The sequence below is a fragment of the Meles meles genome, chromosome 6 (assembly GCF_922984935.1).
Source record: "Meles meles chromosome 6, mMelMel3.1 paternal haplotype, whole genome shotgun sequence".
Taxonomy (NCBI): Eukaryota; Metazoa; Chordata; class Mammalia; order Carnivora; family Mustelidae; genus Meles; species Meles meles.
In genome coordinates this window covers 127,653,713-127,679,938 of record NC_060071.1, presented here as the reverse complement: position 1 = coordinate 127,679,938, position 26,226 = coordinate 127,653,713, and positions in this window count along the sequence as shown.

Sequence of the window (26,226 nt, the reverse complement as noted above, 5' to 3'; positions counted from 1 at the left end):
GAGCTAAGTTCTATTATTACCAACCCCATTTTACAGATGGAAAAGTTAAGGCACAATAGAGCTTTTTTGTGATATAATAAGAAATACATATATATTTCATCTCTGACCCTGGCCTTGATAATATTTAGTCTGTCCCCATTTCCTGGCATTCAGCTCCTAAAACCTTCAGTATCTCTGTAACAAGGTGTCTTTTCATATGCTAATGAAGTGAATGGTGACTGTGGGCTCCTGGATAACCTCAGGTTGAGTGCTGGTTACCAAGGGCAGTCTGTGATTACAGGGTTGGAACTTTCAGCCCCACTCTACAACCTCCAGGAGGACAGAGAGTCCGGAGTTAAGGCCAATGATGTAATCAATTATGCCTAAGTTATGAAGCCTCTATAAAAATCCTGAAGGACAGGGTTCTGAGTACTTCTGAGTGGGGAACACATGGAGGTAGTAAGAAGTGACATGTCTGAAGAAGGCATGTAAGTTCTCATGCCTTTTTTGCCCTATGCATTTTGTCCACCTGGAGGTTCCTGAGTTGTACCCTTTTGTAATAAATAGGTAATCTACTAAGTAAACTGTTTTCTTGAGTTTGGTGAAAACGTTCTATGAGCCATTCTGGCAAATTATGGAACCCAAGGAGGGGGTTGTGGGAAACTTCAATTTGCATCCAAGTTGGACAGAAGCTGTGAGTAACTGGAAAATCCACTACTTATCACTGGTTTCTGAGTCTGGGGGTAGGGGACATATTGTGGGACTGGGTCCTTAACCTGTAGGATCTGATACTGCTCCAGGAATCGGTGTCAGAATTGAAATAAATTGTGGGACACTCAGTTGGAGTCTGAGAGAACTGAAGAATTGCTTGACATAAGAAAAATCTCCCACACATATATTAGCCAGAAATATTGAGAGTATGGAAATAGCGTAGAGAGAAAAGCAATGTGTTTTTCTTTCAATATGGCAATATTCAAAGCACCCTATTACTATGTAATAGAGTCAGAAATCAAACCCATGTGGTCTGATTCTGGAGTCTATCCTTCTAAACACTATGTTTTCTTTCTTTAATATAGGTGATTCTCAAAAAATATGTAAAAAATTGTCTTTAAATTGTTTAGCTTAGTTCACTAGTAGTTATCTGCTTATTTTTCTAAGATATTAGTGATGACGATGCCATTTTCTCTAATTTTATTTTTAGTATCTAATCAGTATAAGGCATTTCATAGTATTTGATAAGTACTTTGATTTATATTTTTGTAAACTTATATTTCATGTTGTTTCTTAATTATGTACAGAAATATTATGAAATAAAGTTCAGCTCAACCAAATCTCATTACACACCTTGTTAACTACTAAATTCTCAGTGTTTAGCATAACTCCTGGAACATTCTTTTGTGCTCAATAAATACTTGTTGAATAAATATGTTGATTAATTAACATCAGGCACTGGTCCATATGCTAAGCTTAAAAAGATAAAATGAAATGTGGTTCTTAACCATATGACATAAACATATAAAAATATAACAGTGAGGTGTAGTAAATACTAAGATGGGTAAATTGAGAATACTAGTGAACATAGGAAATTGATGCATATCTGTGTTTCTATGACATTTAAAGTAGCAGAGATTTTAAAAAACAAACCACAGAGCTTTAGTTGCTATATGTGCACACACATATTCCTTTCTTCTTTCCTGTTCCTAGATGACTCTGTTAATAACGGTAACTTTGTAATGTCTGACAATAACTAAGGAGAGGTGGCTTTGTCCTGATATGCTTTACAAATTGAAACATAAGTGGTCAGCGTGTTGTCTGTTTCCTATCTACAGCCAAAGTCTTGGGTTCCTTTGATCTTTGCAGCAATGACTAATTATCCTTTAATAGCCAAAGAAAAGCTCTATTCCAAAGGGAATGTTCTGCATCTATTTCAGCTTAGTTCACACTTAAGCTTTGTTATCTCTCCCTGCCATCGATACTTGGTTGCCTGACTTAATGTTGGGTATTTTCTCCAGTACACCCTGGCTTCAATTAAAGGCATATCCTTGCTCTTCTCTTGGCCAAGATACATTCTGATGCGCTACATTTGGTTAGTGTATCTCATCCGTCAAGATACTTCCTGTTAATCTATTTCCAATGGAGATACTTTACCAAGCACTTACTGCATGCTGTTGGAAATAAAGAAGAAAAGAAATCTAGTCCCTACTTTTCAGATTTTTAAAATATGGCTAAAAAGATAAAATTTCTGTTCAAGAAACAACTGCAAAACAATAAAAGCAAGTAATAAGAAGTAAAATGTGTATAAACAGGTAATCAGCACTATAAAGAAAACTTTTCATCATATTCTAATCAAACTGTTGAAAACAAAGAGATAGGAGAAAACCTTGGGGCACCTGGGTGGCTCAGTCTGTTAAGCATGTGCCTTTGGCTCAGGTCATGATTTTGGGGTCCTGGGATTATGCCCTGCATTAGGCTCCCTGCTCAGCAGGGAATCTGATTCTCCCTCTTCCTCTGTTCCTCCTCCCTGCTCATGCTCTCAGTCTTGTTCTCTCTCTCCCCCTTTCTGTCTCAAACAAATAAATAACATCACCCCCCCCTTTTCTTTTAAAGGAGAAAACCTTGAGCACAACCAGAGGAAAAAAGACATGATCTAAGGGGACAATGATTTGAATGCTTGTGGATTTCTCCTCAGAAACCATGAGTCAGGAGGATTACAAACAAGAATTCAATATTCCACAAAAGTATCCAACAGAAATAACGTTGAAATATGGTTTCACTTACTTGTGGAACATAAGGAATAACATGGAGGATATTAGGAGAAGGAAAGGAAAAGTGAATTGGGAGAAATCTGAGGAGGAGAGGAACCAAGAGAGACTGTGGACTGAGCCACAAACTGAGGGTTTGGCGGGGAGAGGGGTGGGTGAGCCTAGTGGTGGACATTCAGGAGGGCACTTATTGCATGGAGCACTGGGTGTGGCACATAAAAACAACCTTGAAACACTGAAAAAATAAAATAAAATAAAATAAAATAAAAAAGAAATAAAGGTGAAATAAAGGAAACTAAGAGAATTCATTGCCCACAGATCTGCTTTCAAATAACTGCTTAAGGAAGTTCTTCAAAAGGAGAGTAGTATTCCAGAATGAAACCTGAAACTTCAGAAGTGAAGGAAAAGCAACAGAAGTGGTAAGCTTCTGGTAAATCTAATAAACTCTTCTTCTTTTGAGTTTCATAGAGTATATTTAACAGTTGAAAGAAAAAGTAAAACATTTCCCCATGAAGTTTTTAATGTACATTCATGTAATAGATAAGATGACGCTGCCACAAAGGGGAGAGGGTAAAAGGACCTATACTGTGGTAAGGATTTTATATTCTGCTTGGAATTATAAAATATTGATTCTAAGTAGAATGTAAAAAGCACATTTTTCCCCCCCAGGCAACTTTTTAATTTATTTATTTTTTTCAGCGTAACAGTATTCATTGTTTTTGCACAACACCCAGTGCTCCATGCAATACGTGCCCTCCCTATTACCCACCACCTGGTTCCCCCAACCTCCCACCCCCGCCCCTTCAAAACCCTCAGGTTGTTTTTCAGAGTCCATAGTCTCTTATGGTTCGCCTCCCCTTCCAATTTTTTTTTTTTTTTAATAAACATATAACGTATTTTTATCCCCAGGGGTACATGTCTGTGAATCGCCAGGTTTATACACTTCACAGCACTCATGATAGCACATACCCTCCCCAATGTCCATAACCCCCTCCCCCTCTCCCAACCCCACTTCCCCCCAGCAACCCCCAGTTTGTTTTGTGAGATTAAGAGTCATTTATGGTTTTTCTCCCTCCCAATCCCATCTTGTTTCATTTATTCTTCTCCTATCCCCCTAACCCCCCATGTTGCTTCTCCATGTTCTCATATCAGGGAGATCATATGATAGTTGTCTTTTTCCGATTGACTTATTTCACTAAGCATGATACCCTCTAGTTCCATCCACGTCGTCGCAAATGGCAAGATTTCATTTCTTTTGATGGCTGCATAGTACTCCATTGTGTATATATACCACCTCCTCTTTATCCATCCATCTGTTGGTGGACATCTAGGTTCTTGCCATAGTTTGGCTATTGTAGACATTGCTGCTATAAACATTCGGGTACACGTGCCCCTTCGGATCACTATGTTTGTATCTTTAGGGTAAATACCCAGTAGTGCAATTGCTGGGTCATAGGGTAGTTCTATTTTCAACATTTTGAGGAACCTCCATGCTGTTTTCCACAGTGGTTGCACCAGCTTGCATTCCCACCAACAGTGGAAGAGGGTTCCCCTTTCTCCACATCCTCGCCAGCATCTGTCATTTCCTGACTTGTTAATTTTAGCCATTCTGACTGGTGTGAGGTGATATCTCATTGTGGTTTTGATTTGTATTTCCGTGATGCCGAGTGACGTGGAGTACTTTTTCATGTGTCTGTTGGCCATCTGGATGTCTTCTTTGCAGAAATGTCTGTTCATGTCCTCTGCCCATTTCTTGATTGGATTGTTTGTTCTTTGGGTGTTGAGTTTGCTAAGTTCCTTATAGATTTTGGATACTAGCCCTTTATCTGATATGTCGTTTGCAAATATCTTCTCCCATTCTGTCAGTTGTCTTTTGGTTTTGTTAACTGTTTCCTTTGCTGTGCAAAAGATTTTGATCTTGATGAAATCCCAATAGTTCATTTTTGCCCTTGCTTCCCTTGCCTTTGCCGTTGTTCCTAGGAAGATGTTGCTACGGCTGAGGTCGAAGAGGTTGCTGCCTGCATTCTCCTCAAGGATTTTGATGGATTCCTTTCTCACATTGAGGTCCTTGATCCATTTGGAGTCTATTTTCGTGTGTGGTGTAAGGAAGTGGTCCAATTTCATTTTTCTGCATGTGGCTGTCCAATTTTCCCAGCACCATTTATTGAAGAGGCTGTCTTTTTTCCATTGGACATTGTTTCCTGCTTTGTCGAAGATTAGTTAACCATAGAGTTGAGGGTCAATTTCTGGGCTCTCTATTCTGTTCCACTGATCTATGTGTCTGTTTTTGTGCCAGTACCATGCTGTCTTGATGATGACAGCTTTGTAATAGAGCTTGAAGTCCGGAATTGTGATGCCACCAACTTTGGCTTTCTTTTTCAATATTCCTTTGGCTATTTGAGGTCTTTTCTGGTTCCATATAAATTTTAGGATTATTTGTTCCATTTCTTTGAAAAAAATGGATGGTATTTTGATAGGGATTGCATTAAATGTGTAGATTGCTTTAGGTAGCATGGACATTTTCACAATATTTATTCTTCCAATCCAGGAGCATGGAACATTTTTCCATTTTTTTGTGTCTTCCTCAATTTCTTTCATGAGTACTTTATAATTTTCTGTGTATAGATTCTTAGTCTCTTTGGTTAGGTTTATTGCTAGGTATCTTATAGTTTTGGGTACAATTGTAAATGGGATTGACTCCTTAATTTCTCTTTCTTGAGTCTTGTTGTTGGTGTACAGAAATGCAACTGATTTCTGTGCATTGATTTTATATCCTGACACTTTACTGAATTCCTGTACAAGTTCTAGCAGTTTTGGAGTGGAGTCTTTTGGGTTTTCCACATATAGTATCATATCATCTGTGAAGAGTGATAGTTTGACTTCTTCTTTACCAATTTGGATGCCTTTAATTTCTTTTTGTTGTCTGATTGCTGAGGCTAGGACTTCTAGTACTATGTTGAATAGCAGTGGTGATAATGGACATCCCTGCCGTGTTCCTGACCTTAGCGGAAAAGCTTTCAGTTTTTCTCCATTGAGAATGATATTTGCGGTGGGTTTTTCATAGATGGCTTTGATAATATTGAGGTATGTGCCCTCTATCCCCACACTTTGAAGAGTTTTGATCAGGAAGGGATGCTGTACTTTGTCAAATGCTTTTTCAGCATCTATTGAGAGTATCATATGGTTCTTGTTCTTTCTTTTATTAATGTGTTCTATCACATTGATTGATTTGCGGATGTTGAACCAACCCTGCAGCCCTGGAATAAATCCCACTTGATCGTGGTGAATAATTCTTTTAATGTACTGTTGAATCCTATTGGCTAGTATTTTGGCGAGAATTTTTGCGTCTGTGTTCATCAAGGATATTGGTCTGTAGTTCTCTTTTTTGGTGGGATCCTTGTCTGCTTTTGGGATCAAGGTGATGCTGGCCTCATAAAATGAGTTTGGAAGTTTTCCTTCCATTTCTATTTTTTGGAACAGTTTCAGGAGAATAGGAATGAGTTCTTCTTTAAATGTTTGGTAGAATTCCCCTGGGAAGCCGTCTGGCCCTGGGCTTTTGTTTGTTTGGAGATTTTTGATGACTGTTTCAATCTCCTTACTGGTTATGGGCCTGTTCAGGTTTTCTATTTCTTCCTGGTTCAGTTGTGGTAGTTTATATGTCTCTAGGAATGCATCCATTTCTTCCAGATTGTCAAATTTGTTGGCGTAGAGTTGCTCATAGTATGTTCTTATAAATGTCTGTATTTCTTTGGTGTTAGTTGTGATCTCTCCTCTTTCATTCATGATTTTATTGATTTGGGTCCTTTCTCTTTTCTTTTTGATGAGTCTGGCCAGGGCTTTATCAATCTTATTGATTCTTTCAAAGAACCAGCTCCTAGTTTCATTGATTTTTTCTATTGTTTTTTTTGGTTTCTATTTCATTGATTTCTGCTCTGATCTTTATGATTTCTCTTCTCCTGCTGGGTTTAGGGTTTCTTTCTTGTTCTTTCTCCAGCTCCTTTACGTGTAGGGTTAGGTTGTGTACTTGAGACCTTTCTTGTTTCTTGAGAAAGGCTTGTACCGCTATATATTTTCCTCTCAGGACTGCCTTTGCTGTGTCCCACAGATTTTGAACTGTTGTGTTTTCATTATCATTTGTTTCCATGAATTTTTTTCAATTCTTCTTTAATTTCCTGGTTAACCCATTCATTCTTTAGAAGGATGCTGTTTAGTCTCCATGTATTTGGGTTCTTTCCAGCTTTCCTCTTGTGATTGAGTTCTAGTTTCAGAGCATTGTGGTCTGAAAATATGCAGGGAATAATCCTAATCTTTTGATACCGGTTGAGACCTGATTTGTGACCCAGGATGTGATCTATTCTGGAGAAGGTTCCATGTGCACTAGAGAAGAATGTGTATTCTGTTGCTTTGGGATGAAATGTTCTGAATATATCTGTGATGTCCATCTGGTCCAGTGTGTCATTTAAGGCCTTTATTTCCTTGTTGATCTTTTGCTTGGATGATCTGTCCATTTCAGTGAGGGGAGTGTTTAAGTCCCCTACTATTATTGTATTATTATTGATGTGTTTCTTTGATTTTGTTATTAATTGGTTGATATAGTTGGCTGCTCCCACGTTAGGGGCATAGATATTTAAAATTGTTAGATCTTCTTGTTGGACAGACCCTTTGAGTAGGTTATAGTGTCCTTCCTCATCTCTTATTATAGTCTTTGGCTTGAAATCTAATTGATCTGATATAAGGATTGCCACCCCAGCTTTCTTCTGATGCCCGTTAGCATGGTAAATTGTTTTCCACCCCCTCACTTTAAATCTGGAGGTGTCTTCGCATCTAAAATGAGTTTCTTGTAGGCAACATACTGATGGGTTTTGTTTTTTTATCCATTCTGATACCCTGTGTCTTTTGATTGGGGCATTTAGCCCATTAACATTCAGGGTAACTATTGAGAGATATGAATTTAGTGCCATTATTAGCTTGTAAGGTGACTGTTACTGTATATCGTCTCTGTACCTTTCTGATCTACTACTTTTAGGCTCTCTCTTTGCTTAGAGGACCCCTTTCAATATTTCCTGTAGAGCTGGTTTGGTGTTTGCAAATTCTTTCAGTTTTTGTTTGTCCTGGAAGCTTTTTATCTCTCCTTCTATTTTCAATGATAGCCTAGCTGGATAGAGTATTCTTGGCTGCATGTTTTTCTCGTTTAGTGCTCTGAATATATCATGCCAGCTCTTTCTGGCCTGCCAGGTCTCTGTGGATAAGTCTGCCGCCAATCTAATATTTTTACCATTGTATGTTACAGACTTCTTTTCTCGGGCTGCTTTCAGGATTTTCTCTTTGTCACTAAGACTTGTAAATTTTACTATTAGGTGACGGGGTGTGGACCTATTCTTGTTGACTTTGAGGGGGGTTCTCTGCATCTCCTGGATTTTGATGCTTGTTCCCTTTGCCATATTAGGGAAATTCTCTCCAGTGATTCTCTCCAATAGACCTTCTGCTCCCCTCTCTGTTTCTTCTTCTTCTGGAATCCCAATTATTCTAATGTTGTTTCGTCTTATGGTGTCACTTATCTCTCGAATTCTCCCCTCATGGTCCAGTAGCTGTTTGTCCCTCTTTTGCTCGGCTTCCTTATTCTCTGTCATTTGGTCTTCTATATCACTAATTCTTTCTTCTGCCTCATTTATCCTAGCAGTGAGAGCCTCCATTTTTGATTGCACCTCATTAATAGCTTTTTTGATTTCAACTTGGTTAGATTTTAGTTCTTTAATTTCTCCAGAAAGGGCTTTAATATCTCCAGAGAGGGTTTCTCTAATATCTTCCATGCCTTTTTCGAGCCCGGCTAGAATGTTCAGAATCGTCATTCTGAACTCTTGATCTGACATATTACCAATGTCTGTGTTGATTAGGTCCCTAGCCTTCGGTACTGTCTCTTGTTCTTTTGTTTGTGGTGATTTTTTCCGCCTTGTCATTTTGTCCAGATAAGAGGATATGAAGGAGCAAATAAACTACTAAAAGGGTGGCAAAGACCCCGGAAAAATGCGCTGTAACCAAATGAGAAGAGACCCCAAATTGTGGGGGGGAGAAAGGGGATAAAACAGCTTCTGAAAAAAAAAGAAAAAAAAAAAAGAAAGAAAAGAATTTAAAAAATAAAACAAATAAAAAAATACAAAAAAGAAAGAAAAAATATATATATTTAGATGAACTAGTCAAAAAACGTTAAAAAAGAAAAGGGTAAAAGTTTTTAAAAAATTAGCAGAAGAAGAAAAAAGAAAAAAGAAAAAAAATTGAAAAAATAAAAAAAAAATTGAAGTAGCCGCAAGACTAAAGAATCATGGGGAGAAAGCCATGAGTTCCGTGCTTTGCTTTCTCCTCCTCTGGGATTGCTCTGCTGTCTTAGGAATTGAACCTGCTTTCTCCTTGATAGATGAACTTCGTCCTGGCTGGATATTTTGTTGATCTTCTGGGGGAGGGGCCTGTTGTAGTGACTCTCAAGTGTCTTTGCCCGAGGCAGGATTGCACCGCCCTTACCGGCAGCCGGACTAAGTAATCGGCTCGGGTTCGCTTTTGGGAGCTTCTGTTCCCTGAACGCTTTCCGTAGAGTGCCGGAGGACGGGAATGAAAATGGCGGCCTCCCAGTCTCCGGCCCGGAGGAGCCGAGAGCCTGGGGCCCCACTCCTCAGTGCGCCCCCAGAGGACAGCACCCAATCACTCCCATATCCCCAGCCTCCAGCCGCGCTCCGAGCTCACCCAGCCCGCGAGCAGTTCAAGGTAACCCCGAGCTGAGAGTTCAGTCCTCGGCTCTGTCTCTGCAGCCGGCTTCTCAGTTCTAATACTTGCGAGCTCTCCGACACTCTGACATCCCCGATCCTTCTGTGACCCTGCGGGGCCTGGGGCCACGCTGACCCCACGTGGGCTTCACCCTGGTTTAGCCTCTGGAGCAATGTCCCTCAGTGGAACAGACTTTTAAAAGTCCTGATTTTGTGCTCCGTTCCTCCGCCGCTTGCCGGGAGCCGGCCCCTCCCCCCGCGGTCTATCTTCCCGTCGTTTTAGATTCACTTCTCTGCCAGTCCTACCTTTCAGAAAGTGGTTGATTTTCTGTTTCTAGAGTTGCTGTTCTTCTTCTCTTCGCTCTCCCGTTGGATTTGTAGGTGTTTGCAATGTTTAGATAAGCTATCGAGCTGATCTCCTGCTACCTGATGTAGTCTCAGGCTGCTACTTCTCCGCCATCTTGACTCCTGTCCTATGTATCTTTTTTTAATGAGGATTCAAATATTAAAATGAATAAGTTCTATAGAATGGCTGCTACACTACTATTCATTATGGTTTTGATATTTAACTGGTTTATAAGCAGGTCCTAAAGGATGAGGTTTATTATTACTGTTTTACTGATAGGGAAATGGAATCCTAGTGAAGTTTAGTTTACCTAAGATAATGTCAGATCTAGGAACTGAACCCAATTCAGTTTACTTTTAGAGTCTGCTTTTAGAGTCTATACAGCTTACAACAACCTCCCAGAAGGGGCTGCGTGATGAGGACCTTGGAGAAATCTATGTACTCTGAAGATGCCTGACTTGATAGAGCAGTTCACAGAGGCTCTGGGAATCAATTCTGTCTCTGTCTGGCTCAAATAAGGCCTCCATTAGGCTATGATGAAACTGAAGCATAGATATTTGGAGTTCCCTTCCTATAATACTGGAACATCCTCAACTAGACTGCTGTGGGGAAGAGATCTCACAAGCCTAGTATTCAAGGTTGCTTACATGAGCCGTCCCCATTCCCCATACCCTGCTGAGGACATTCTGCAACACTCAGTCTGCATACCCAGACGCTAAGCATGATTTCATACATCTTTCAGTAAAAACAAACAAACAAATAAACAACAACAACAAAAAACCAAGTGAGCCCCAAGCAAGAAAGCAGTTTTTATTTGAGATTTTAAAATTTTGCTTAATTTCATAAAATAATAAAATCATTTTACATGTGTAAAATCTCCAAATGATAGGTGAGGATGTTTTATCCTATATTGTCTGAAAAGTCCTGCTAGCTCACATTCATTCCTTTTTCACTCAACCATTTCGCATTCAGAAATCTTCTCATGTGGCTAAAGCTCTGATGTATTAAAATAGCACTTGGTATATTACTGTAAGATCTGAGAGTGCCTGCGTATCTACCCAAGCCTTGCTTCCTTCTTTAGAATCCCTCTTGTGGTTTTCTACAGTGATAAAATGAAGAACATTTGTAAAATGTAAAAATTTCCACAGAGACCATCAGTTTGCAAAAGATTCATATATACTTTAGAAAGAAAGCATTTCTTGTTTTGTGCAAGTGTGTTTTCCATGAAGAAAATTGAATTATCCATTGATTACATCTAGATTGGAAATGATCCTGACACTTCCTCTTTCTTTTAACTCTTCTCCATCAGAAGTTCTAATCACCCTACTTAGATATCACAGCTTTTCCATTACTTCAAAAGAATTTGTACTTTGCCGATAACGTAAGAAAGGAGTGAAGGAAAGAAGATCATCGTGGGCTTTTTGTTTTTTGTTTTGTTTTGCTTGTTTGTGTGTTGGGTTTTCTCCTGTTTAGTTCAATAAATTTCAGCCTTATTCTGCTATCTACAAAGATCATGCAGGTAAAAAAATAATATATGTAGATTATTTCAGAATCCTAATGAAAACATTGTGAGCCATCTGAAGCAAAATCCCACAACCAGTGAGCTGCAGAGAAGAACCCAACCCAAGGTCTCTCTGATTCCACTGCCCTCACCCTGACTACACCACCCATCAGATTCTACCAGTCAATGGCACTTAGTCACCACACATCTTAATCTTTCCCCTCAGCCAAGTACAGATCCTGGGAAGGGAGAGAGTCTTATAAAGGTACTCAGATTAAAAGTGCTTAGTCTGTATTTTCTCTGATGCTCAAATAATGCATCAGTATTGTTTACAAGTGACAGTAGGTTAGGACAGAGAATGTGTTTCTTGTAAGTACAGTTACCCAAGTCTAATGCCTCACATTAGACACTTATTAATCCATTGATGTGTTCTCAGAAAATACTGAAATATCAGTTGTTGTTCAAATAGATTGAAATCATGTTTACTGTGTGTCTGTGAGTTTGGGTCATAAAATTTCAGTATTGAAATCTCTATTTGATCAGCTCTATTCCAATTGATTTATGTTAATGCTAGAGGATATGTGACCAAGAGATGCAGGTAGCAAATGAATGGTAAAATATTCCTATGTATGGGCATCTTCAGCGTAAACAGAGTATGCTTCTCATTTTTTTTTTTTTTTGAGTGTGCCTCTCATTTTCCAGACTTTCCTTCTCTGTCCTTACTATACTCACAAGTACATGTGCACGTGTGTGTTTACAGATCACATTTCTCTTCAAACTCACATATCATTAAAATACTCCCTGACATGACAAATTTAAAGATTTAAATGAGTATTTTTTTTTCTAGGTAGTTTAGAAAGATCAAGGGGATTTTATAAGTTCAGTGCAGGAAAGAATCCACAGAGCTAAAAACTCTGAAGAGAAGCATCTCTTTTGAGTGTTTCAGTAGACTTTCCCATCCTCTGTAGGTTTTTCTTTTGGATGCAACTATGATAAAGACATGGGCTTGTGAGTCTCTGTCAGCCTGGAGTTTTGCATATTTCTGGTGCAGGTGTTCAGGGTCTATTCCAAGTAGCCTAATGACCTGCTGTTCTCATTTTGGTTATCCATTGGGAAGGTGAGATGGCATTCAGCTGGTGTGAGGACAGTGAGTTTGCGGAAGAAGGAGGAGGAACATTTGATAAACACCAGGAATCAGAAAGTGTGTTTGTAGCAACTGACATACAAAATCTCCCACCTTTGTCAACGTACCACACCTTGGTTTGGTGCTACCTATCTGGCACTCCATGGTGTCTTACAGTAGATGTCCCTCCTTGCTTTAATTCAAAATAATTATAATCTCCAAATCATAAAGTACTAATGAATTCTTATCCATCTGGATTTTATTTACTTTATTCATAATTTTTACTTCCTAGAGAAAAATTCAAGCATAATTTCTAAAATTTTAGCTGACCATGGGAAATTACAGGATTTTAGGATTTTTTTTATATAATCAAGCCTAACTCCTAGACTTACAAACTGTATAAAGCAATAGAAATTGTTTTTCAAAACAATGATATTTTATCATTATAGAAATCTCAAGTATTTAGTCTTTGTTTAAAAAATATTAAAACAGAAGTATATGTATATATGTATATATGCATATTTTATCTATATATATAAATATATAAATATTTATATATATATATATATAAAATATATTCACATATGTAAAAATTTTCAGCCATGAAGTTGAAAAAAGATGTGAGGAGGATACTGTTACCTAATATATTATATTTTTTGAGATGCTTAATCAAAATTTTATTGAAGAATATTTGAACCCTATTCTGGAACTACTTTGTCTAACAGTTTTATTTTGGTATTGCCTTTGAAATAATAGCTTTAGATTTACAATTATGTTCATGAAAAATTTAATTTCAACCTCTAGGTACCTACCTACCTACTTCCCTACTTTTCTGCCCTTGTCTCTTTCACTCCTGTTCATCTAACTATGGTATAAGGGTATATCTTCATTTCTTCAGCACTTAAATAGAAAGAAAACACTCCTTTGGTTTGAATCAGGAACCAAGGATTCCATGACAGGATCTGATTATCTTGTTTGCATCGAAAGTATTGTCTTTACCTCAAAGTTTCCACATCATTTGAGTATATGCCTTGCATAATATTTAGAAAATCATGATTTTAATAAGGCCCCAAAGCAGAAGAGTGAGCATCAGATCATAATTCTCCCAACTGAGTGGCTTCTCAGAGCATTAAAAGCACGTAGGAGAGGAACTTCTCTTGAAATAAAAAGAGAAATCTTGTGTGTGTGTGTGTGTGTGTGTGTGCACGCACGTGCGCGCATGTCGTGTTTCTTTTTGATGAAAATCAGTACTGATTATCTCATCTACCAAATATATTGTTAGGTACTTGAAATATTTCAAAGAACTTTTATTGTGAGACAACTATGGGAATCTTTATTCAAAACATAAAGATATCAAGTTTCTCCTAGGTCATCCAGTTTGTAAATACAAGAGTCAGAATTTGAATCTAAATTTGTTTGTGTTGTTGCATCCGCTTCCACTTATGACATTTGTTGTAAAAAAATAAATAAATAAATACATTGATCTCTCAGGAAACCTAAGGAAAAAAATTAAAAATCACCAAATGCAATAGACCACACATAAATGTTAACAATAGAGAAGGAAAAGGGTATAGTAATTTTCCAAATAAATTATATGTATATAATATATATTCCAAATTATATATAATAGTATATATAGACACACATTTTTATATGTGTGTGTGTGTGTATATATATAATTTTATGTATAGAAAAATTATATATATATATGATTGTATGTATAGAAACACATTATACACACATATGATTCAGATTCAGGATTCAGATTATTGCATATTTTTTTTCTATTACATGATACTCTTTATTTTATGAAATTGTTCCCTTAGTTCTCTAACGTAGCTAGTAGAATGGCTTCCTGATGTAGGCTTTATATTTCTCTCCAGTCCTGAACATGTTTACACACATTAAATTCTTACTCATGTTCAGTGACTTGAGATGAAAAAGAGACAATTGTTCAAACAGGTACCAGCAAATTAAGAAAAGTACAGTTTATATTATTCATTCATTTGTGCACAAGTGTCTCTTTCTCTGTATTTAAATTAGCCAAGAAAGAAAGAAAATTAGAGGTGTTGATCATTCCTTGTTGGAGCTGAAAAAGTGAAGGGTTAGCCTGTCAGTGAGGAGGCTTGCCTTATGTTTTTAGTTCATTGCAGGGATTCAGTCTCTTTTTTTCTGAATGAAATAGCATGAGGTAAATTGTGTATATCCCAGATTCTTTTCTGTGCCATAGACCAGAAGTACCTTAATTCCCTAGACATCTTCTAGTCAAGAGTTTCAAAAAACTCATTTTCACCACACCTTGGAGATGATGCAAACATTTACACCTAATGAAGGTGCATCTACTACTCACCGAATAATTACAGAGACTAGTAATGGTAACGGTCAAGACCACAGAGGCAAAACAAGGTAAACCACTCACTGTCTCAGGAGATGACCTCATGCTGCTAATGTATCTTCCTGGCTCTGTACTCCTATTGCCTGCAAATTTACCATTTATAAGCTGATATTATAGTTAGCTTTGTCATTCTCTACCAGTAAATTATAAACTCACTGAAAGTCATGACAATTATTGGTTTATACTATTTCACTTTTTTTTATTCTTTTTCTACACATCTGTTTACCCTAGAATCGGTTAAGTATCATACATACAACATGTTGATACCTCTATGTTTTCTGCGTGGATGTAGGAATCACAGATCGCGTAAATGAATCTGATTACTTATTTTGTGCACAGTAATGACCATCTGGAAATAAGATGATATGTTGAGAACCCCACCATTAAAGACTCAAGCTCCATTCTTAGGTAGTTATTATATCTGAAAGCTGCCTTTGCCTAATGTGTTAAGGTCTTCTTAGTTTGGAGAATTAAACATATAGACGGTGTGTTTAGAAAGTATGATAGAGGGGCGCCTGGGTGGCTCAGTGGTTAAGCCTCTGCCTTTGGCTCGGGTCATGATCTCAGAGTCCTGGGATCGAGCCCCACATCCGGCTCCCTGCTCAGCAGGGGAGCCTGCTTCTCTGCCTGCCTCTCTGCTTACTTGTGATCCCTCTTTCTCTCTGACAAGTAAATAAATAAAAATCTTAAAAAAAAAAAAAAAGTATGATAGAGCCTGCACAGAAACATAGTAGAAGTTTGAGATCAGCAGAGGTGCTTCTTGATTTCAGGACAGCTGGACACATTCCATTCATCATTAGCATGGTATAAGTATCCCTTTCTTCCCCTTCTCTCCAACTTTCTGATAGCTGTGTTCCCCAAGTTGTTCTCCAGAGCACAGCTTTTTACTTCTAACATATATTTTAGTTCTTATATGGAGTTAATACAGCTAACATTTTGGTAAGAAAATTTAAAATTGCATTGACAGTTTTGAAGAGCAGAATTGACACTAGAATAATTAAAATCACAATGTGTAATCATGAGAGAATTTCCTAGAATGCAGATAAAATAACTGCAAAATGACAGCTATGGTGTAGAAAAAGGGACTTCCAGATTAGAAATTATATGTGCACAGAAGAGAGAATTGGGAACACATGACGTAGAGGTAATAGTCAAGCATGTTATTTCATGAAAATGAAATAACAGAAAAGCAAATTTGAAAATTTGTACTACATTTCAGCCTAACATCACAAAAAGCAATTCAGCCATGACCGACTCTGGAAAACATATATGATTTAACAGACCAAAGAAAAATTTGCATGAGAATTCAGGTAGATAAAAATTCTAAGAAGTTACGTAACATGACCAGACTGATCACAGCCTTGACTGAAATCCTGGATGCTGAAGACTATTGCCAAGGCCTATGCTATGTAAGTGGGAAGAAAACAAATGGCCCACTGTAACTGTCAAATATCTTTCTGAGGGGCGCCTGGGTGGCTCAGTGGGTTAAGCCTCTGCCTTTGGCTCAGGTCATGATGGCTCAGGTCATGATCTCAGGATCCTGGGATCCAGCCCGGCATCAGGCTCTCTGCTCAGCAGGGAGCCCGCTTCCCCCCTCTCTCTCTGCCTGCCTCTCTGCCTGCTTGTGTTCTCTCTCTGTGTGTCAAATAAAGAAATAAAATCTTAAAAAAAAAAAAATCTTTCTGAACTATAAGATTCGACACAAAAATCTCATGGAAAATTAACGAAGTTGCACATTTCCCAACTTGAAGTATATCTAGAAATAAGACAATAGTGTATTTAATTCTCCTGGACTGGTAACAGCCTTTTTTTTTTTTTTCCTTATTTTTCCATACCAGTCATTTCCATTTTATAGTAATAACAATTGTTTTTCAAAACATTTGGAGTGAACATCCCTTGGTTTTGCCATGATTCTGACACCGGACCCTGCTTTTAGGTGACCTTTAGTGGCATCTGACCCCAAGCTGCTCATAGCCTTTGGCTTGTTCACGTCTTAGGGAGAAAATATGATTGGTCACTGGCTAGTCGATAGCGGATAGTTCCCTGTTCCCGTCATCTAAACCAAGGTGAAAGAATTATGTGGTCCCTTTAGGTTCCCCCGCCATGGAGTTAGGAAGCTGGCATAGTTTAAAAAAGATAAACTTGGTGCATAAATATCGTGTTGAGCTTAACGTATTTTCCACGGAACTGTAACACAAATATTTGCATAAAAATACCAGGCTTCGGGGCGCCTGGGTGGCTCAGTGGGTTAAAGCCTCTGCCTTTCGCTCAGGTCATGATCCCAGAGTCCTGGGATTGAGCCCCGCATCGGGCTCTCTGCTTGGCGGGGAGCCTGCTTCCACCTCTCTCTCTCTCTCTGCCTGCCTCTCTCCCTACTTGTGATCTCTATCTGTCAAATAAATAAATAAAATCTTTAAAAAAAAAAAAAATACCAGGCTTCAGAGAACATAACATCTCTAAAATCCGTTTTAAAATGTTGAATCCTTACTGTAGTTTGCTTAATGAAGGCTACACATAATTACACAAAAGCGGTAAAATTGTGAAATACAGAGTGTTGTTGGATGTTTTAAATCAGTTCAACATTGAGATAAAGGGTGAAAAATACGAATACAAATTACATTGGAAATACTCATGATAATTCCTTATAAGAAGAAATAAATACAAATGATAAATAATATTAGTAAAGTAATACACAAGATTTCAAACCATGGGTTTAATAATAAAAACAATACCTTTTTTGTATTGGGAGCACAGTGATTGCTCTGAGGGGTTCATTCTCTCCAAAATCTCTCCCCTCTCCCAGAATTTCTCTCTTGGGAAGGACAGAGCACATAGATTACAGTGAAACTCAATCTTTAACCTTCATTTTTTTTTTAAGTCTCTTGGTTAATTGAAGCTCTTTTTCTTTTGGATTTGAATCTAATGGGTTGGATGCCTGCAGTTTGGTAATATCAAAGGTAGTGACACTACCTGGAAATTAACGTAACATTTGAAGTCAGAAATGAAATGATACTGTCTCCGTGATGTAATCTAAGCACCTGGATTTAGCCATATATATCAATAAATTCTAATTTTTTAACATCAATTTGACTTACATTTATTTCCCTTGCAGCCATATCAATTCTAAGTATAAGAATGTTTCTCAAAATCTTAAGCAAGATATAATGTTTTCCTCTTTATCTCTCATTAGTTTTGCCTAAATAAGAGATTCTTGTTCTCATTATTTCTCTTAGTTTAATTCCTTTAAGTCCCTTTGAATGGATTGTGAGATTCTTTCCTGATGGGTTTTTGTTTGATATGACAATTTTTCCAAGCATGTTGTTTTCAGAAATCTTACAGATCCAGATCCAGTTGCTGGAATTTCCATAGTATGGATCAGGTTGTGGGCTGTGATGTAATGGTGGGGCTTTAATGGTGGAGACTGACAGGAAATGTGCTAGAGAACCGGACTTCCCCTAAGGAAATGTGAAAAGCTGCCTCCCTTTGTCAGCAGCCCTTTCCTGATGCAAACAAGAGACAACATGCATCCTCTCTCTGAATGCTCTGAGAGCAGTTTGCCCATCAATGCAGACTTCTTCCAGGAGGGGCCCTTGGGTCAGCAAATTGGGACACTCTCTTGGAGGAGCATATGGACAGGTAGAGCCATTTCCTATATTATTCTGGTAGGATGCTCAGATGCATGTCACATTTGTTCCAGTCTGCCCCGGGGAAATAGCCTGTCAACAATACATAATGAAGACTCAGTTTCTGCAGGCCCCTCCCTCACAGCCTCAAAATGCATGGAATTCTCCTCTGCGATCCACACCTGCAAACTTAGTTTGATGAATGGTTCCTTCACACAGGGAGGGGGGAGGGAAAAGGAGGGTCAGAAAGTTGGTTTGGAGACTTACTTTTTTCTATTATTATTTATAAAGTTGAATTAGGATTGGATTCTTTCTGAGTCACCTGAGGATTGAACATCAAAGAGAACATAGTACATACATCAGGCTGTAGAAACCAAGAAAGCAAAGGTATAAATGACATAATTCATGAAGCAAAGTGATGGAGGAAAGAGCAACTGTAGGTCATGACAGAAAAGGATAAGGACGAGTATCCCCTATTCATATATAACCTTTGTTTGGGTTGAAAACCAAAACTAAACTATGTGCTTCTTACTAAAATGTATACCTAATAAAATGCGACAGGAAACAAAAAGAATGGTACAGGTAGACAAAAGCATGCAAGATAGGGGGGAGTGAGAGTAATGATTTTATATGAAGTAGAAATCAAGGTGGAAAGCATTAAATGAACAAACAAAAAAAGAGAACTCATTTTTCTATTCTTATAATGTATAATCCACAGTGAAAATATCACTGCTATAAGCTTTTATGAGTCAAATATAGCAGCAACATGCTATGATTTAGTTTTAAAGCAGAAAGTGAAATAAAGTGAAGAATATAGAAAAATAAATAAGAGTCAGAGACATAAGTATATAAGTCTGACTCATGATGCATCAAGTTGGTTAAAATTGTACATAGCAAGAGGTTTTTCAAACACAAGTAATATATGTATTTGTTTAAAGGAAAAATACAGATGCACAATATTTGCTCTCATTAGTTTTATTACATTATTTAAAAATATAGAGATGGAAAACTGGTTATAAATTTCTTGTGTTCTGACAAACCTATGAAACAAAAGTACGAATTAAATATAAACAAAGTTTAGAAATCAGTGAAGTTCAGGGCACCTGGGTTGCATAGTTGGTTGGGCCTCTGACTCTTGGTTTTGACTCAGGTCATTATCTCAGGATCATGAGATCAAGTCCCACACTGGGCTCCGTGCTCAGCACAGAGTCTGCCTAGGACTTTCTCTCCCTCTCCTTCTTTCTCTCTCTCCTCTGCCCCTCCCCCTGTGCCCCTTACTCAAATAAATACATAATTTTAAAAATCAGTATAATTCAAATTATAACCACATTTAGATTTAATAGTGGCAACATGTTGCATTTTCAATTCCATTTGTTATCAGCTCCTTTGATTTTGAGTATAATGGCTCATAACTTCTGACATGTTTTTTTTTTTTTCTTTTATGAAGATACTGTTTTTATTTAAGTCTAGTTGACACACAATGTTACATTAGTTTCAATGTGCAACATAGTGATCAACTTCTCTATACAATATGCTATGCTCACCACAGGGACAGCCACCATCAGTCACCATACAATGTTATTACAATCTCATCGGCTGTATTCCCCGTGTCATGCCCTTTAGTCCCATGGCTTATTCATTCTATAACTGGAAGCCTGTATCTCCCAGTCTCCCCACCTATTTTTCCCATTCCCCCAGACCCTTTCTTTTGGTAACCATCTGTTTGTCTCTGTATTTATAGGTCTGATTCTACTTTTTATTTATTCTTTTGTTTTTTAGGTTTTATATATGAGTGAGATCATGGTATTTGTCTTTCTCAGTCTGACTTACTTCACTTCACATGATATCCTCTAGTTGCCTCAAAATAGGAAGATATTATCCTTTTGTATATCTGTGTAATAGTATAGTATAGTATAGCATAGTATAGTATAGTATAGTATGTGTGGTATGGTATAGTGTAGTATGGTATAGTATAGTATATCACATCTTCCTTATATGTTTGTCTATCAGTGAACACTTAGGTTGCTTCCATATCTTGGCTATCATAAATAATGCTGCAATACACATAGGATACATACATCTATTCAAGTGAGTGTTTTCATATTCTGTGAGTGAATACTCAGTGGTAGAATTATTGGATCATATGGTATTCATATTTTAATTTTTGAAGAACCTCCATACTGCTTTCCACAGTGACTTAACCAATTTGCATCACCACAAATAGTGCATGAGTGTTCTTTTTTCTCTATATCTTCACCAACACTTGTTATCTTGTCTTACTGATTTTAGCCATTTTGACAGTTGCTTAAGGACCTAAATAAATATAATCAGAAACAGAAAAGGAGGGGTGCCTGGGTGGTTCAGTGGGTTAAAGCCTCTGCCTTCAGCTCAGGTCATGATCTCGGGGTCCTGGGATTGAGTCCCACATCCGGCTGTCTGCTGGGCAGGGATACTGCTTCCCCCTCCCTCTCTGCCTGCCTCTCTGCCTACTTGTGATCTCTGTCTGTCAAATAAATAAATAAAATCTTTAAAAAAAAAAGAAAAGAAGCAGAAAAGGAGAAGTAACAACTAGCATCACAACCATACAAAGGATTATAAGAGAATGCCATGAAAAATGATATGTCAACAAATTGACCAATCTAGAAGAAATAGAAACATACAAGTTTATCAAACTGTATTAAAAAGAAATAGAAAATCTAAACAAACCAATTACTATGATAACAAAAAAACTACCAAACAATAAAAGTTCAGGAACAGATGAATGAATTCACAGGCAAATTCTACCAAATAGTGAAAGAAGACAATACTTAATCTCAAACTATTCCAAAAAAAATAGGAGGAAAGAGCACTTGCAAGTACATTCTACAAGGCCAGCATTACCCTGATAACAAAATCAGACAAAGAGACCACAAACGAGAAACTACAGGACAATATTCTGATAAACATAGTTGCAAAAATCCTCAACAAATACTAACAAACTGTATTCAATGATGCATTAAAAGGATCATTCACCATTGTCAATATGGCATTATTCTGGGGATGCAAGGGTGGTTCAATGTCCACAAATCAATCAACGTGATACAACATATCCTGAGGGATAAAAATCATATGATCATCTCAGTAGAAAAAACATTTCACAAAATTCAACACCCATTCATTGTAAAAAATCAACAAAGTGCATTCAGAGGGAACATACTGCAACATAATAAAGGTCATACATAAAAAACTGAGAACTAAAATCATAGTCAATGGTGTGAAAACCTGAGAGCTTTTCCTCTAAGAATGGGAACCAGATAACGATGTCCACTCTCAACACTTTTAGTCATCATAGTACTGGAAGCCCCAGCATTAGCAATCAGATAAGAAAAAAACATTTGTATTGGTAAGGAAGAAGTTAAAGTTTCACTATTTGCAGATGACATGATACTTTACACAGAAAACCCTAAACACTCCATCATAAACTGTTAGAAGTAATAAATGAATTCAGTAAAATTGGAAGATACAAAATTCATACACAGAAATTGGTAGCATTTCCATATACCAATAATGAAGTGACAGAAAGAGAAATTACAAAACAATCCCATTTACAATTGCACCAAAAATAATAACATACTTAGGAATAAACTTAGCCAATGAGGTTAAAAACCAAAATAGAACAAAGGAGGTTAAAGATATGTACTATGATAACCATAAAACATAGCTGAAAGAAATTGAAGAAGACACAAACAAATGGAAAGGTATTCCATGCTCTTGGATTGGAAGAACCAATATTGTTTAAATGTCCATACTGTCCAAAGCTATTTACAGATTCAGTGCAGTCTTTATTAAAATAAATTTTTTTCACAACATTTTTTCACAGAAATAAAACAAATAATCCTAATATTTGTATAGAATCACAAAAGATCCTGAATAGGCAAAGCAATCTTGAAAAAGAAGAATAATGCTGAAAGTATCACAGTCCCAGAATCCAAGATAGACTACAAAACTGTAGAAATCAAAACAGTATGGTACCAGCACAAAAATGGATACACGGGTCAGTAGAACAGAATTAGAGAACCAGAAATAAACCACCCTTAATTGGTCAATTAATCTATGACAAAGGAGGAAAGAATATACAATGAGGAAAAGACTGTCTCTTTAATAAATGGTACTGAGAAAATTGGACAGATACATATAATAGTATGAATCATTGGACCACTTTCTTACATCATACACAAAAAGAAACTAATAATGGAATAATAAAAACTTAAATGGAGACCTGAAGCCATAAACATTTTAGAAAGTAACATAAGCAGTATTTTCTCAGACATTGATCATAGCAATGTATTTCTAGATATGTGTCCTAAGGCAAGGGAAACAAAAGCAAAAATAAACTATTGGGACTACATCAAAACAAAAAGCTTTATGTAATGAACCATATCAACAAACCAAAAGGCAACCTACTGAATGGGAAAAGATATTTGTAAATGATATATCTGATAAGGTGTTAATATCCAAAATACATAAAAAAAAATACAGTTCAACACTAAAAAAAACCAAAACCAAAAATAAAAACAAACAATGTAATTAAACAAAGTGGGTAGACCACTTAAGAATAGACATATTTTTTTTCCAAAGAAGACATTTCTGACATTATTTTTATCACTGGAGAATAGGTAGAGCACTGTGTTTAAGTTACATGAATTGTGAAACCAGAGAGTTGTAAATCACCAGGTAATATTGGAAGGTTACTACTTAATCTTCCTTGCCCCAGTTTTTTAATTTTTTTACTTTTTAACAGTAGCTGGCACATAGTAAATACTAGGGATACTCATTTTTTTAAAGAACTTTATTTTTATTTATTTTCTGATATTTTTGTGTTATCTTCATCTAAGTTTTCTCTTTAGCCAAATACAGTTCTTGCATATAAAATGAAATACTTTTCTCCAAGGCCTACACTTATTTATCAGTATATTTTCAGCTAAATAACTTACATGTTTCTGAGTACACTTGAACAATAAATCATAAGATTTCAAAGAAATGCTTTCCTTACTGCAGTATTTGGAGACTGGGGTGTGTATATTTTAATTTCCTTTTTTTTTTTTTTAAGACTTATTTATTTATTTTAGAGAGTGAGCTGAGGGGGAGGAAAGGACAGAAGGAAAGAGAGAGAAACTCAAACAGACTCCATGCTCAGTGCAGAGCCCAACCCAGGGCTCAGTGTCATCATCCTGAGATAAGACCTGACCTGGACTGAAACCAAGAGCTGGATTCATAACTGACTGTGCCACCAAGGCACCCTTTAATTTCCTTTTTATTAAGGCTACATATCAGAAATGTTTGAGAAACAAGTTTAATAGTGATGTTGGAGTGTCTACAAGAAAAAATATTTTCTATTTAATTTCACTTTTTACTAGATTTGATCTTCTTTTAAATTTTTAAAAGTTAAATTCAATTAATTAACATATAATGTTTTATTAGTTTCAGAGATAGAGATCAGTGATTCATCAGTCTTATATAATCCCAAGTGTTCATTACATCACATGCCCTCCTTAATGTCCATCACCCAGTTACCATCCCCCTCCAGCAATCCTTAGTTTGTTTCCTATGATTAAATCTTAAAAAAATACAAAATAATAAGGTTCATTTACTTAAACAATACTCCTGCATTTATTGTCAATTTTATTTGGGTATCATGGTAGGACATATTAAAAAAAGAAGACAAATGACCTGAAAATAAGATTTCAAACCTTAAATGACCAAAGGAAGAGATATCCTTTAGAGAACAAACCAAATTTAAAAAAAAAAAAAAAAGAAATGAGAGCCTGGAGTTCATGCTTTAAATAGGGAAGCTTTATTAATGGGTGAGTTGTAATGTTTGAAAATATGGTAATACAATGTAATTTCACCAATATCTTATATTAGTTTAAAATGTCATTCAACTAAGTTTTAACATATTGAAGACTAGAAAAAGAATATTTTATTTTATTCAACCTAAAGAAGAAGATCACAAAATAAATAACTACAGTTGGATTTTTGAAAAGACAGGTTAGTCAGTAGTAATATTAGTGTCTATGAAAGCAAAGATAATTATATGGACCATCAGATCTTATTTATCATGACACCAGCTGATGGCCTTTGGACCAAAGGATAAATATCATGATCCAAAGATTTCCTCAGGATAAATATCATGATCCATGATCCAATTTGAGGTGCTATGCTTCCTTCCCCCCACCCCCTGAAACTGCCTTGGAAGTATTCTCTACAGATCACTGGCAGTAGAAAGATCACCAAGATTTCTGGTTGAGTGTCCCTGTTTTCTCATGGAAAGACAATAGCCCATGGTTTATGTAAGAAGTGGCACAAGGCACTAGTGGTAGAGTCTGTGCAAGAAGATGTAGAAAGGATGAGAATCTCAAAGGAGCAGTGAACCACCACATACTTATAATCCATAATTTATCCATGCTGAACCAAAAATGGAAGCACAATGGGTTCATTTATGGCCACAGAGTGCTCAAACAAGGGAGCTGGGTGGGAGCAGAACTTGTTCCATGCAATGTGAAACTCTTCCTGCTGTGGTTTCCATTTTTCTTGCAGCCATGCTTTAGAACAATGCTTTCACATTCTTGGTTGAGGACATTTCTTAACCATCTATGGCAGTCAGGGTAAAGAAGTATGCCTTTGTTTATTTTCTAAATCTCAATGGAAAGCACGTCTTTTCCCAAATGTGTTCTTGAAATATTTACTTTGTGAAAATAAAACTATCATTTGGGGAAGCAGATTCAGATATTGGAACAACAATAAACTCAGCCCTGTGTTTTGCACATCTTTTTCCTCTCTTTATTTTAAGAATGTTTCACGTGAAATGGCAATTTAAAAAATTTTTTTAAATATTTTATTTATTTATTTGACAGAGAGAGAAAGAGATCACAAGGAGGCAGAGAGGCAGGCGGGGGTGGGGCAGGCCCCCTGCTGAGCAGGGAGCCTGATGAGGGGCTCCATCCCAGGACCCTGAGATCATGACCTGAGACAAAGGCAGAGGCTTAACCCACTAAGCCACCCAGGAGCCCCGAAATGGCAATTTAAATTGAATTGTTATTTTGGTATTATCTTGTTTTATACACTAAATTGAAGGTGGGTGAAAGGCAAATAGAGGTATAATTATTCTTAAGTACAAAATACAAATGTGAAAACACAAATTTGATAGAAATTCTAGCGCCAAGATTAAAAATGAGAGAGTGATTTCACTACCAATAGTTTTTAAGAAGAAAGTTTTAGAATTATAGTATGTATTCAATTATATGGTATCTAAGTAATCAAGGGGAAACAATTGGTAAACACACAGTATATAATCTGTAATCACATTGAAACCTTTGCTACTCTTTAAATTTATATGAGGTTTTCATTTATATTTGCCATTAAAACCAATACTGTGAGATGGTGATTGTGTTTCTCTCTTCACATTTTACAGATGAGGAAAAAGAAATGTCTAGAATTTTGTTAATTATCCTATGTTCTTGCAGTTCATAAATCATAGTTCTGAGACTTGACTCCTTTATCTTGTACTTTCTAAACCAGAATTCTTTCAACTACATTATAGTTTTTTCACTTTTATTCTTTATTTGTATATGTGATATTATGTCATACATGTAATGAAGGGAAGGAAAATTAATATCTGCTTAGTAAGAAAAAAGAGAACACATACCATGCATTTACAAGTTGTTTCCCCTCAATTACTTAGATATTGTATCCAGCTTTGATTA